Raw genomic sequence first — 12,366 nt, 5'->3', positions numbered from 1 at the left:
ATCTCGAACGTGGATCGATTTGTCGATAATGCATGCGTGTAATACTCGAGTGTCGTTCATACAGCGTAAATATACGTGCAGATACGTAAACCTTTTATGATTTTTGTATCAAAGGCAGACCTGCTATAATACTCGCAAGTGAAATATAATTCTACGAAAGAAAATGGAGCAAAAGAGTTTCGCTGGTAATATATTCTTCCTTTTTCATCACAAGTTTCCTCTTTGTTGTGCTTCTGTTACATTATAATCCTGTTAGATTTACGCGCGTAAAATTTCACTTTGTTGCACTATATCTCATCATCGCCATCTGCCGAACACCTGTGAGAAACGCGGTTTACTTTGTCTCAAAGCGAGCAAACGTCTAATTTCACAAATTGGATTTTCATCAACAGCGAGAAGGGCATATGCGATGTAAAGGAGGCTGTAAGGGCGTCCTAGGGCTTACGGTGGTTGTCACGATGCCGGAAGTGGCGTCGAGCAGACACGTCAAGGGAGAATCAGAATCGCTATTGGCAAAAACCATCGCGAACATTTGTCCTTCGCGCCACCAAAATTCTATCTTCTGAGATATTTTTCGCGTTTCCGAGGTCATCGCCACTCTCCTTAACTTTGCCTTACGATGTATAATATCTCGATGTTACGGTAGTTAGAAATTTGTATTAATTTGGAGAACCTTGCAAAAGTACGCAAATCTGCTACGATAGTCGGATAGAGAGTATCGGCAGAGATCTGTTCCTTTATCGTGAAACTCTCTCGGACAACTTAGATGCTACCAGATATCGATTCTCGCATCCAACCATTTCGTAATAAACGTAGATCACCCAAGAAATTTCTCAATTGTCATCCGTTAATTTCGCGCAACTTTTGCTTTATTTTAGCTACGTGGGAACCTATTAGTGCGCAAATGTTACCCCGAAAATGTTACTCCTCTGTGCCAAATATCGTTCACGTGTATAATCAAAGTTGCATAAAACCGCGTACAATTGCATCAGGAAATTTCTAATAATTTGCTCGTCTCGCAGGACGAAAACAGGCTCACGAAGGATCCCTCTGTTCTGGCTATCGAATGTACCGCAAGCACGTAGTTTCAAGTGTCCGTTCTCTAGAAAATTCGAAACAATTTATGGTCGATGGTCGAGTGAACGGTGCAACGGTCGAGTCGGAAAGATCAGAAAGACAAATCGTCATAGTTCGAACAGACCGGGAAGCAGAAACGCACTTCCATGATCATTTGTATCGTTGCTCGATCTGTTGCTGCGCAATGACCGAGCAAGCTGTTGATTTTTCTTTTTCTGCGATGCTACTATACTCTACACTTTATGCTTTATACCGTTCTTTTGCCCGCTATTTACCTTGTACGCGAACTTTTTATCGCTAGTGGATTGCAAAAATCCTTTTTTATCACGAATTTTACATGACAATGCGTAGGTCAAGGTGGACGTAAGACAAAGGAAGGTGTAGATAAATAAGACAGGGTGTATTTAAAAATAATAAGTTATTTATTACAGTTTATTTAATATGTATACAGGCTATTCGTATTATAGCAGCGATAGCTAGTGTTAAATTAACAATGACAGTTTCTATCGTAGTTAATATTATATTGGTTATTGGCCATGACGAAGGCGAATTTTGATAGCCCTGGTCGAGGTCGGTGGTCTGGATCTATAACAAATAATACTATATTAATATAGCAAAGAAATGTCGTAAATATCGATATCATTTGCAAGGCGATTCTTTTTGGGCATAGTGAAATTATGTTGATCAGTTTGTGGATATTAGGTTGAAATTAGATAATAAAGTTATAGATTTATCCGTTTTAAGGGATTGTTCAGGCGCCGTTAATTCACTGGATATGTCGCCCTGAAGCAGGATGTTTAAATTTTGGATCGTATATTGTACTGATAGGAAGTATTTCATCGATACAATTATGAGTTTATTTGATTAAAATATCTAACGTAGTGTCCAGTCACCAAACGAATTAGTAGATCAGCCGTGAACAATGGCAGTAATTTGTATAATAACAAAGGATAAGCCAAATATAGCAGAATGACTCATCGGCTAGCGGGAGGTTGTGTCTAATTATCAAAAGCGAAAGAAATATGAAAGATCCTAGTTTGTAGGACTTGTTGACAATCAATGTCAACAATTTTTTCGTTTGGTCCATAGAATGTTTTGAGTGGGCTGTATTTCGACACACGACAAAATTGATAACGTAAATAAATCTTATATATTTGTTTCAAGAAATGATAGCTTGTTTGTGAGCGGTATCTTTAGACAGGTTGTTGAAAACTGGATGTTAATTCGGATTTTATATTTTCAATAACTTCGCATGAGTATTTTAGTCAAATCTAGCACGAATCGAACAGGTGAAAACAATCTATACGGCGTTCGTGCTGAGGTGGTATGGTGATAGGTGCGTAAGGAACTACTCTTGGTGTTTTTAACGAACAATAGTTTATTTAGAACTAATCAACAATCAGAGTTAACAATTAACAATTAACAATTACACTTAACAGACAACTGGTAACAACTAACAAATAACGATAGACACCGAGAGATCATTCGACGCGTTGCTATGCAAATAATACCGAGGAGTTACACATTTAATGGCGTAAGACAGACCGCCTGTGCTTTTGTTTCGGATCGCGCAGATTCTTCCCTTCGTAGCCCATCGATATCGTAGCCCAGTGCTGGCACGTGTATGCTCTTCCGAGAATTCGGCGGAAAGAGTGTGAAGATATCGATGGTACATTGGGCACGTCGGTGTTGCGCTTTGGCGGCGTCGCGCTTTGCATCCGGAGCCGTTGAAAAGTTCCGTGGCCCGTGCCGCCACAGTGCTTGGCAGGCTTTTATTTTGTTTACCTAGTGGATCGGTATGATAGAGTTCGAGACATGTGGAAAGTACGGCTTCCAGGCAAGCAGGGGCTGATTCAGCGCATTAAAATAAGAAGAAAATTTCGTATAAACGTTTTCGAGTAGACGCTTGCTTTGTGTCACAGTACTTTCTTACCTATCTTTAGAGAAATTACCCGAATCGACCAGTTCCAGTTTCTACGGAAACGCGAATGCGTCGCGTCATAGATCGTCCATCTTGTTCGAACAGCTTACACGAATTTGTCGAAAATTTTGATCGTCACGTCAACTAACGTTTTATAAGTAAGAGATTTTAAACGTCCCCGTATTTAATAATCGAACGGATTCGGATCCGAAGAGCGTATTGGTCCGGAAATAAGGCCAGCACGATTTATCTATTTTCCAAGAAATCGTTCATCTGTGTAATGTTTAGCATCGCAAAATAAGCTATAAGCGGAACGTATGGTCATATTAGGCATATTATGTTATATAAAATTTTCTTCTTATTTCAGTATTCAGAATCAACCTCTGCCATATTTTCCACGTGTTCTGATTCACCTTGTATAATATATAAGAATGATAATTGCAAATATATTTGTATAATAACTCTATGATAAGCGCTTAATAATACATACAGTGAACTTGTAGAGAGTAACGTTTGCTGACTGTCGGAGGCACATTGTTGCTGTCTATGCAAAGACAAGTGCCCATTTCTTGTCGAAGAACTCCAGTCAATTCTAGCGTTTCACCCACATAAGTTTTCAACGCTGAAACATGAAAATATATAGTCGTTATTTTTTAGCTTTGCCTCTATTTGATCTTCATCTTATCTGCTTACGCGCTTGATAATAGAACTAGGTTTGGTCTACGTAAAAAGTAACTTCTTTTTATTAAGACTCATATTTATTAAGATTTAATAAGATACAATTTATTAAGATACATGTAACGAAAGGCAGGAAGTAGTAACATTTTACGTGAATTTGCATGGATCGAATATGCTGATGTGCTTACGAATAAGAGAGTATTGATCGATAATTATTAAAGCCAATTGTTTGTGACATGGGAATAAGCAAAAGTCATTTTTAAGTTTAAAGATCTTTAGTTTAGTATTGAAATGTGTTTAATGTATTTTAGCAAAAGTAGATAAAATAGGAATATTAAAAAGTTGTGTTTGGAAGACAAAATTTGACAAAAATGATGCATATACAAATGCTATCTGTGGTCATTAGTATATTTTTTCGTTATCGACAGAACATTTTCCCTTGATTTTATTGACATACTGGATTAATCACTTCTTTAAGTTACTCGTTCTTGAAACAACATCAAAATCGTATATTGTTTCGTGCTAAAAAATCTACTAAATCCATTGACAGTGAAACGATATTTCGTATACGGTTCTTACAAGAATTATTATTATTTAAGACTTAGGAAAACGTATATACAGTAGCCACGCACACTGTGCGTATTTCTGGCGCGCGTTTCCGTTCAGTGACAGTACTTCGGCGGACTGGATTGCCGAAGCGAAAGGGTTAAAAAAATACGATAAAATCACATGTAGCTCTCTATTTGTCTAGTCGCTTTTGTAGCAATATCACTATGTCCTCTGACATACTTGAGGTTTCTTACAATTCACAAATTAAATGAACAACTGTGCAAACGAAATCGCTGCTGTAGAATCCCCGCTTCTGTAGAATCAGTCGTATGGATTTCAAAATTTAGTGTGTCGCCGGGATTAGCGTTATCCAAAGTACGCCACAGGAATAGAACATAAAGATATTTCTCAAAATTTGTTATTGCTGGTATGATATTGCTGAAATACAAGGCTGCAGTTTCTTAATGTCGTCAAAACATTCAGTTCTTTTTTGGTCAGTCACTTTTCGCGTGTGTCACGACCGGCATACTTCAAATCCGACGGACTGACGATAGAGATAAAGATGTGGCGGCACTCTGCGACAATGTATATCGCTGAAGTGCCTAATGAACCATCAACATCCCAACGGTCCTTCCACCGAAGGTTCTAGAAGAAAGAGCACGTGGCAACGATCGCGGACGCCTAGCAAATGCACGGACGGTGGGGATGTTGAGGGATGACAAAAGAAAGTAATCGGATCCGATCGAAAGTAAAATCATAAGAGTCAGTCTTAGAAAGTCACGCCTAGATTTCGGAAGTAGATTGTAAAGTGTATTGATGTAGGAAAAAAAATAAAGTTTTCTTTTTTTATTTTTTTACCTCAAATTCCTTTTTTATTTTGTTATTTTACGTGACACATACATCGACACTCTGTGTTACCACAGATTATATACGAAATAGTGAAATTGGAAATTGAATACTGTATTCAGAGTTAAAATATAATGCTATATGGAAATGAAATAGCACTTCAAAGACTAGATAGATTTCGTTAATAAAATAAAGCAAAATAAATCTTTAATTCACTCACTACGAATTTATGGTATTGATTAAAATCAATGAATGTAGAGTTACTTCCGATTAAGGGTACAACTGTTATAAATTAAGAGCATAATTATATTGAATTAATGGGAAAATGTTGTTATAAATTATTGGTATAACTGTTAAGAATTAATGATGTAATTGTTTTAGATTAATGGCTTAAATGTTATAAATTAATGGCTTAGAAGGTATAAATGAATAGCTTAAATGTTATAAATTAATAGTTTAAATGTATAAAATAACAGTTTAAATGTTGTACATTATTGGCTTAGATGTTGAAAATTAATAGCTTAAATGTTATAAATTAATGGCTTAAATGTTATAAATTAATAGTTTAAATGTTATAAATTAATGGCTTAAATGTATAAAATAATAGTTCAAATATTGTAAATTAATGGCTAAGATGTTGTAAATTAATAGCCTAAATGTTATAAATTAATAACTTAAATGTATAAAATAACAGTTCAAATGTTGTAAATTAATGGCTTAGATGTTGTAAATTAATAACTTAAATGTTATAAATTAATAGCACAAATGTTGTTGAGAATTGTGGATCTTTGAAGTCGAAATAATGTTATAAGAACACTAAATTTATACTGAGGATTAATTTTAAAATAGTAATATATTTATTTCATGGACGATTTCTTATATATTCATCGATACACACTTGCACGCGTCTCACCACTTTCTTCTATACCCGACTGTTAACGGACTGAACAGTTTACATTCATCTGTTTTCGAGACGCCGCGCACACACATACATCCACACGCTGATATTCACATACAAGTATCTCTACTACACATTTAACCCAGTCCAACACAGAAAATTATACATATCTCAACAAATGTTATAAATTAATAGTTTAGACGTTATAAATTAATTGCTTATATGTTATATATTAATGGCTTAAATGTTATAAATTAATAGCTTAAATATTATAAATTAATTTCTCAAGTATTGTAAATTAATGGCTTAGACGTTATAAATTACTAGTTACAATGTTGTTATTTGATATTTTTTTTTATTTACCTTATATTTAAATTCTTCTTGGATGTTCACTGTCCGGAATTTCAGGCACGAAAGAGCTCACGCGCGACTTCCGCGTTCCTTATATATCTTGACAAGGTGTCGAGATGTCAATCAAACGTTAACGATCTCTTGACATAGCAAAGGACGGGTTTTCCATTATAACAAAATAAAATTGAACAATTTCTTAATTTTTATCGTAAATTGGCGCCTTCGACGATTTAATACGCTATCCATTTTTATCATTTTAATAGTTTCTACAAACTAAGACTAAATTCACACCTCCTTGATACTAGTTTTCGACTATCAATTAGTTTGAACAAAAAGGGAAAAGAGCCTAACGGCAGTCGATGACGTTACTGTGAAATATGTTATGGTATTTAAATAATCAGCCAGATAAAATTCATATTAATCATTATATTATATTATCGATATTCGTTCATTTACTCGTGCTAATTACAAAATAAAATGTTCTCTTTTCTTGAATAACACCTACATCACCGTCTGCGATATTTAAATTTCTTATTTAATGCTTATTTAAAAGTCAGGTACCTTTTTAATTCCTCTCAAGTTAAACGAGTAAATTTACTCGTTATAGTTGTAACATAAAATGGCTATTTTCTTCAATACCACTTGCATCGCTGTACGTGATACAAATATTAATTATGTATCGAATAATATGTACCAATTGGCTGTAATCGCGGTTAGGTATTTCTTCGTTTGATCTATCAAGAGATCTATTAGGCTATTAGCGAAAGACTTATTGATTCCTCAAAGATGTATCTTAACTTAAATCTTAAAGATTAACTAAATGATTATATTTGATTAGTGTTCGACAGTGTCTATCATATTCAGCCATCTTCTTTTATAATTGATACTGCTCGGATCAATTATTTTATAATAAATTGCAGATTATGCCACGGTATATTATAAGATATTTGTCTATAGCTCTTTTTTTCTAATTCATTGATTTTATTATTAGTCTCGTTGGTTTTTCCTGTGAGTATCTGCTGTACGTACATTGGAAATACATAATGGATACGTATATTATATATATATTTTAAAATATAAAAATAAAAAATTAACAATACTATTATAAATATTGCTATTATAATTAATTAATAATAATTTAATTAGATAATTAAATTAAAATAATTTATAAATATTTAACGTAATAAAATAAAATTTTTTAATAAAAAATTGAAATTTTTTAATAAAATTGATAAAAATTGAATTATCTTGTATATAAGTATATATTAATATATAATTATTAATTTTAAATATATTAATTTTAAAATCTTTATACATATATTTAATTTTATAAAAAAATTAAGATATAAATATAAATATTTTTACTTTAAATTGAAAAAAATGCATTATATATAATTAAATATTTATATATAAAAATTAATATAAATTATAAATATTTTATTATCTTGAGATATATAATTAAATTATTATTAATAATAGGTAATATTAATTTATAATTATTTATTTATTTATATATATATATATACGTCGGGTTTACATTAGAATTAGGGTTAGGGGCGTGAAACGAATCTTCGTTTGGGTTACACGTTGTCGTTATGCAATAGAGAAGACTGACTAGTGCAAATACGATTACCATAGAAGCGGACAAATAACCGTGGTAATTAGATACTCGAGAGACTAATGACAATGATCCTAGGTTCAATAACGAATCCGCGGGCAACGGGACGGTAGTCCTACGCACTCGCAAAAAATCTAAGTCGGATTCTGTGTTAATATTCGCTGACCGTAAGGAGTTAATCCTTTTTTGTCGATGAGACTGCAAGAGAGAGAGACTTTCCGAACCGGTGATACCCCAGAGGAAAAATATGACGGGGTGTGTCTAAGGACACGAGATCATCGGATTCGTCGGGGACATCCTACGTTCGGAAAGTAAGGGAAATTGACGCTGCTGCTAATTGGCCAATCTCCATATCGGTAGTTAGAAAAGGATGCTAGCCGCCCTTGAGGGAGTGTTGCTAGTGGGAGGCGTCGTTCGTGGAAAAATAGGTCTCTCCTGTCTTCCCGTAACTGGGACAAAGACTGTGTATCTGTTGAAGGATTTTAGGTAACTAGATATTAGTGTTTATGACGGTCCTCGGGCTAGCCGATCACGTACTGTGGAGACGCGTCGATATCTGGTAAACATCCTGCCCGGAGAATAGGATCTGCGTGTGGCGAGCTACGGGACAGAAACCGTTGGAATGTTTACTGCCATGTGCCGCTACAAATCTTTCTTTTAAGGAGAGCTATAGGATTACTTAATGCCTTTGTTAGATGGAGAGTTCGTCCCGTTGACCGTGTGACACCAATTACCTCTCAGAGAAAAGACATCGACTCCCGACTGTCGGACGCCAACGCCGCGACGCATCTTAGTCCCCATCAGAGATAAGGCCCCAACCCCGACTTTCGGACTCCTTGGAATCCACACCAAACCCCCCAACATCCCCAAGCCAGGGTGTATATAAGCCGAGACTTCACCCAGCCCGGGGAGTTCTCGTTCTAGTTGCTGTTCTTGTACAACACCCCTTTCTCTGTTCAACGTTATTCTACTGTAAGTGCCAAAGTCATAATAAAGTTCGATAAAAGAGAATTAATAGTTGGGCTACGACTCAGCTTTCTTTTCTCTCGCAACCCAAGTATCCATTTTACGTGACATTTTGGCGATCCGTGCCAGGATCCATCAACTTCAAGAAAACGAAATTACGCATTTCGGATGCGATCGACTGCAGATCAGCTCACTTTGCGTGAAAACGACTTCTACGGAAAGCGGACTACGGTCATCACCAAAACTGAAACTGGTCACGAAAAGAAGAATATTCAGGTAAAGAACTGGATTCTTTTAAATATTATCGTACTCGTCGCAATAGCTTCGCTAGTACAGACTCCAACAACAGTACAATAACCACTATGAGCAAAAAATCAGAAGACACATCTTCTGTTAGCCCTATAGCTACTGGTGTGGATCCAAGTATTCGGGCCATACTAGACGCTATGCAGAAGCAGAACGAAATCAAGTTAAGAAAACTGTTAAAGGAGACTATTAAAGCAGCGACTAGTCGGAGTTATCAGGGTAGTTTAGTTTCTAATACTTTGAACAAAAGCTTGGAGAAAACAGACGTTACTGTAGGAAATGAAGAAATGGTTTTGAAAGAATTTTCAAAAGAATTGCAGTCTAATGTAGAAAATTCTTATGAAAAGAAAGTATCAATTGACACCGCTTCACAGGATTATATTTTCATTAAAACAGACTTAATGTTTGATGTCAATAGCTCAACAGAATACCAGAAAGAGTCTGTGAAACGAAGGAAAGAAGATATTGCAGTATTGTATAATGATTTGTCACCATCTTTGTCACAAGATACTCAAAATTTACAAGAATGGTTTGACGAAAAAAGTAAAAGTTTAGGAGAAGCAGAAAAAGATCATAACAAGAAGGACAATATTTCAATGAGAAATATTTTGGACGGCGATACAAATAAAGAAAACCAAATTGAAACGAAGGAATTAGAAGCAGTTAGTAAATCAACTGCTGAAAATGATACAAAATCAATAGACAACGTTGAACAAAATATATCATTAGAATCCATACAAAAAGCAAGAGATAATGCTTACAATAATGAACATTTGCTTATAGAAGAAGACCAAATGATGACAGCGAAAAATGCGTGTGACACTACAGAATCAAAAACTTCAGCAGATCTTATGTCGAGAAATTTAGATGCTAATACACAAGAGAAGTCTTCAGAGAATAAAGATGACAAGAATCCATCTCCATCTATGTTAGATAGTAGTAAACGGAGCAGTCGTTATAATGTTGCTGCAAAGCCTGCTACTTCGCCAAAATGTGAAGAAATTGTTTATAATCAAACCAGACAATCAAACACAAATAAAATTTTGCGGAGCGCTTTAAAGACGAAATTAATCGAAGACAAGTCTGAAATAATTAATAAACAAAAGGCATCGGAAAATGTAGAAAATAAATTTGCCAAAGAAGAAAAAAGAGGTGTTAAACAAAAATCAATTTCAGATAGTGAAAACGAAACAACTGATACTCGTCAACGAAGGGAAGTTCTTTTAACGAACACAGCTAGTGATAGCGATAGGTATAAATCTGTAGAAAATGATAATGCAGTAACGGGTGTAATAGCAACTGATGAAGCGAAACATAGAGGCAGACCTGGGAGATCGGATAAAGTCGAAGTTAAAAAAGATGAAGATACAAGGAAGATCCTACAAAATGAGAAGGGTGGATTAGAAGAACAAAGAAAACTCGAAGAAGATACAAAAGAAGAAACTGCAGAGACAGAAGTCAATTCAAAAGGTATATTAAATAATAAGTGCGATTTACTTGATACCGAAAGAGCTATTGAAATTAATGATACGGTTCAAGATATTAAATTTACTGAAGGTAGAAGCCGCACTCAAAATGATATGGAAGATGTAGTAGAAGATTCACAAGAATTATCTAATAAAAGTAAGTTATCAGAAATAAGGATTGCACTTAACAAAATTGAATATACAAAAACTATTTTACGGAATAAAAAGAATTCATTAGAAAGAGAAAGAGGAGAAAGGGAAAAGAAGAAAATGTACAGACAGAAATTATTTCAAAAAATATATCAGATGATAAATGTGATTTGCTTTAGAAAAAAAAAAAAAAAATATTATCCACAAACTACATTAGGAATTTATCTATTTTAGTGGGGAGAAAGAGAAAGGATAGAGGAGTTGATCAATAGACTGTGGATTTTGAAGCGTTTATGAAAAACTTACAATTTTAATAAAATATTCAATGTAAAGTCTTTGTTATAATATTCAGATAGATAGATGAAAAAAAACTGAATTTGCATAATTACTCATGGCTTATTGATCAATCATGCGACTCGTTCAGAGGTAACTCGAGTTGTAAAGGCGACAATTTATTAAAAATGGTATATCTGACGTACGATGCATTTGCTTATGTTAAACTATTTAAATAAGTATAAAAATCACGCGAAAAAAAAATCTACTGAAAATAATGTTGAACTAGTTAATAATAATAAATCATATAGTGAAACACAAACCTTAAATCAAGATTTTAAGTTCAAAAAAAAAAAAGAAGAAAGAAGTTGATAAAATGACAGCAACATGTAGCAGCAGATGAGAGAAAATAAGCCAAATTTCTAAAAGAAGAAACGATGCTCAAGAACTCGGAATTTCTCGAGTGGATATGCTAAACAACGAATTTAATGAACAGTTGAAAGAACGTGAAACAGCAATAGAAGACTTACATCAAATGTTAAAGCATCAATTGGAAATTCATAAAGTTGCCTTAAATGAAGCAAGTTTGAAAATAGGAGAACTGCAGAGTGCAGTGTATCAATGTGCACTAAAAATGCAAGCGACGTGACGATTACTTTTAGAACACCACAAGCACCACGAAAACACAATCAAGACCAAACAAGATCAAGTTCAAAAGTGAAGTTACGTGAGCTTATTACTGCTAACGACCAAAAATTGAATTACGATCCCGAGCATCAACTCGCTGATCTTCAAGTAGAATGTTCCGACAAAGACAGGACGACACAAGAGTTCGAGAAGCACATAGAAGACATGAAGGAGGAAGTGCAAAAATTAGAATTGCAACTCGACGAGTTACAAAAAAAAGAAAAACACACACGCACGTAAAAAGAGTTCAATCTTTTGGAATACAAATTGAAGAACTAACAATAAAATTAGAAGAAATAACATAAGTCACAAATATGAAGTTGACTTGCTGGAACAAAAAAAAAGGCCAAACTTAATTCATGTGTTAGTAATTCAATGGAGGAACGTGAAGCTGGAGCTAAAGATGCAAAAGAGATAAAATGTAGTTCTTGAACCACAAGGACAAATAATCTGCCCTTCAATGTGAACTAGACGAACTAAAGGGTGAATATGAAAAAATGGGTGATTTTGGATATAAATATGAAGAAGAAACTAATAAATTGAAACTGGATTTTAGTAAAGTAAAAGATATGAACGAACA

This window comes from Bombus vancouverensis, unplaced genomic scaffold, assembly GCF_051014615.1.
Source record: "Bombus vancouverensis nearcticus unplaced genomic scaffold, iyBomVanc1_principal scaffold0056, whole genome shotgun sequence".
In the NCBI taxonomy this organism is placed as follows: Eukaryota; Metazoa; Arthropoda; class Insecta; order Hymenoptera; family Apidae; genus Bombus; species Bombus vancouverensis.
The sequence above is the reverse complement of the archived record's forward strand: the minus strand, read 5'-3'. Positions refer to the sequence as shown.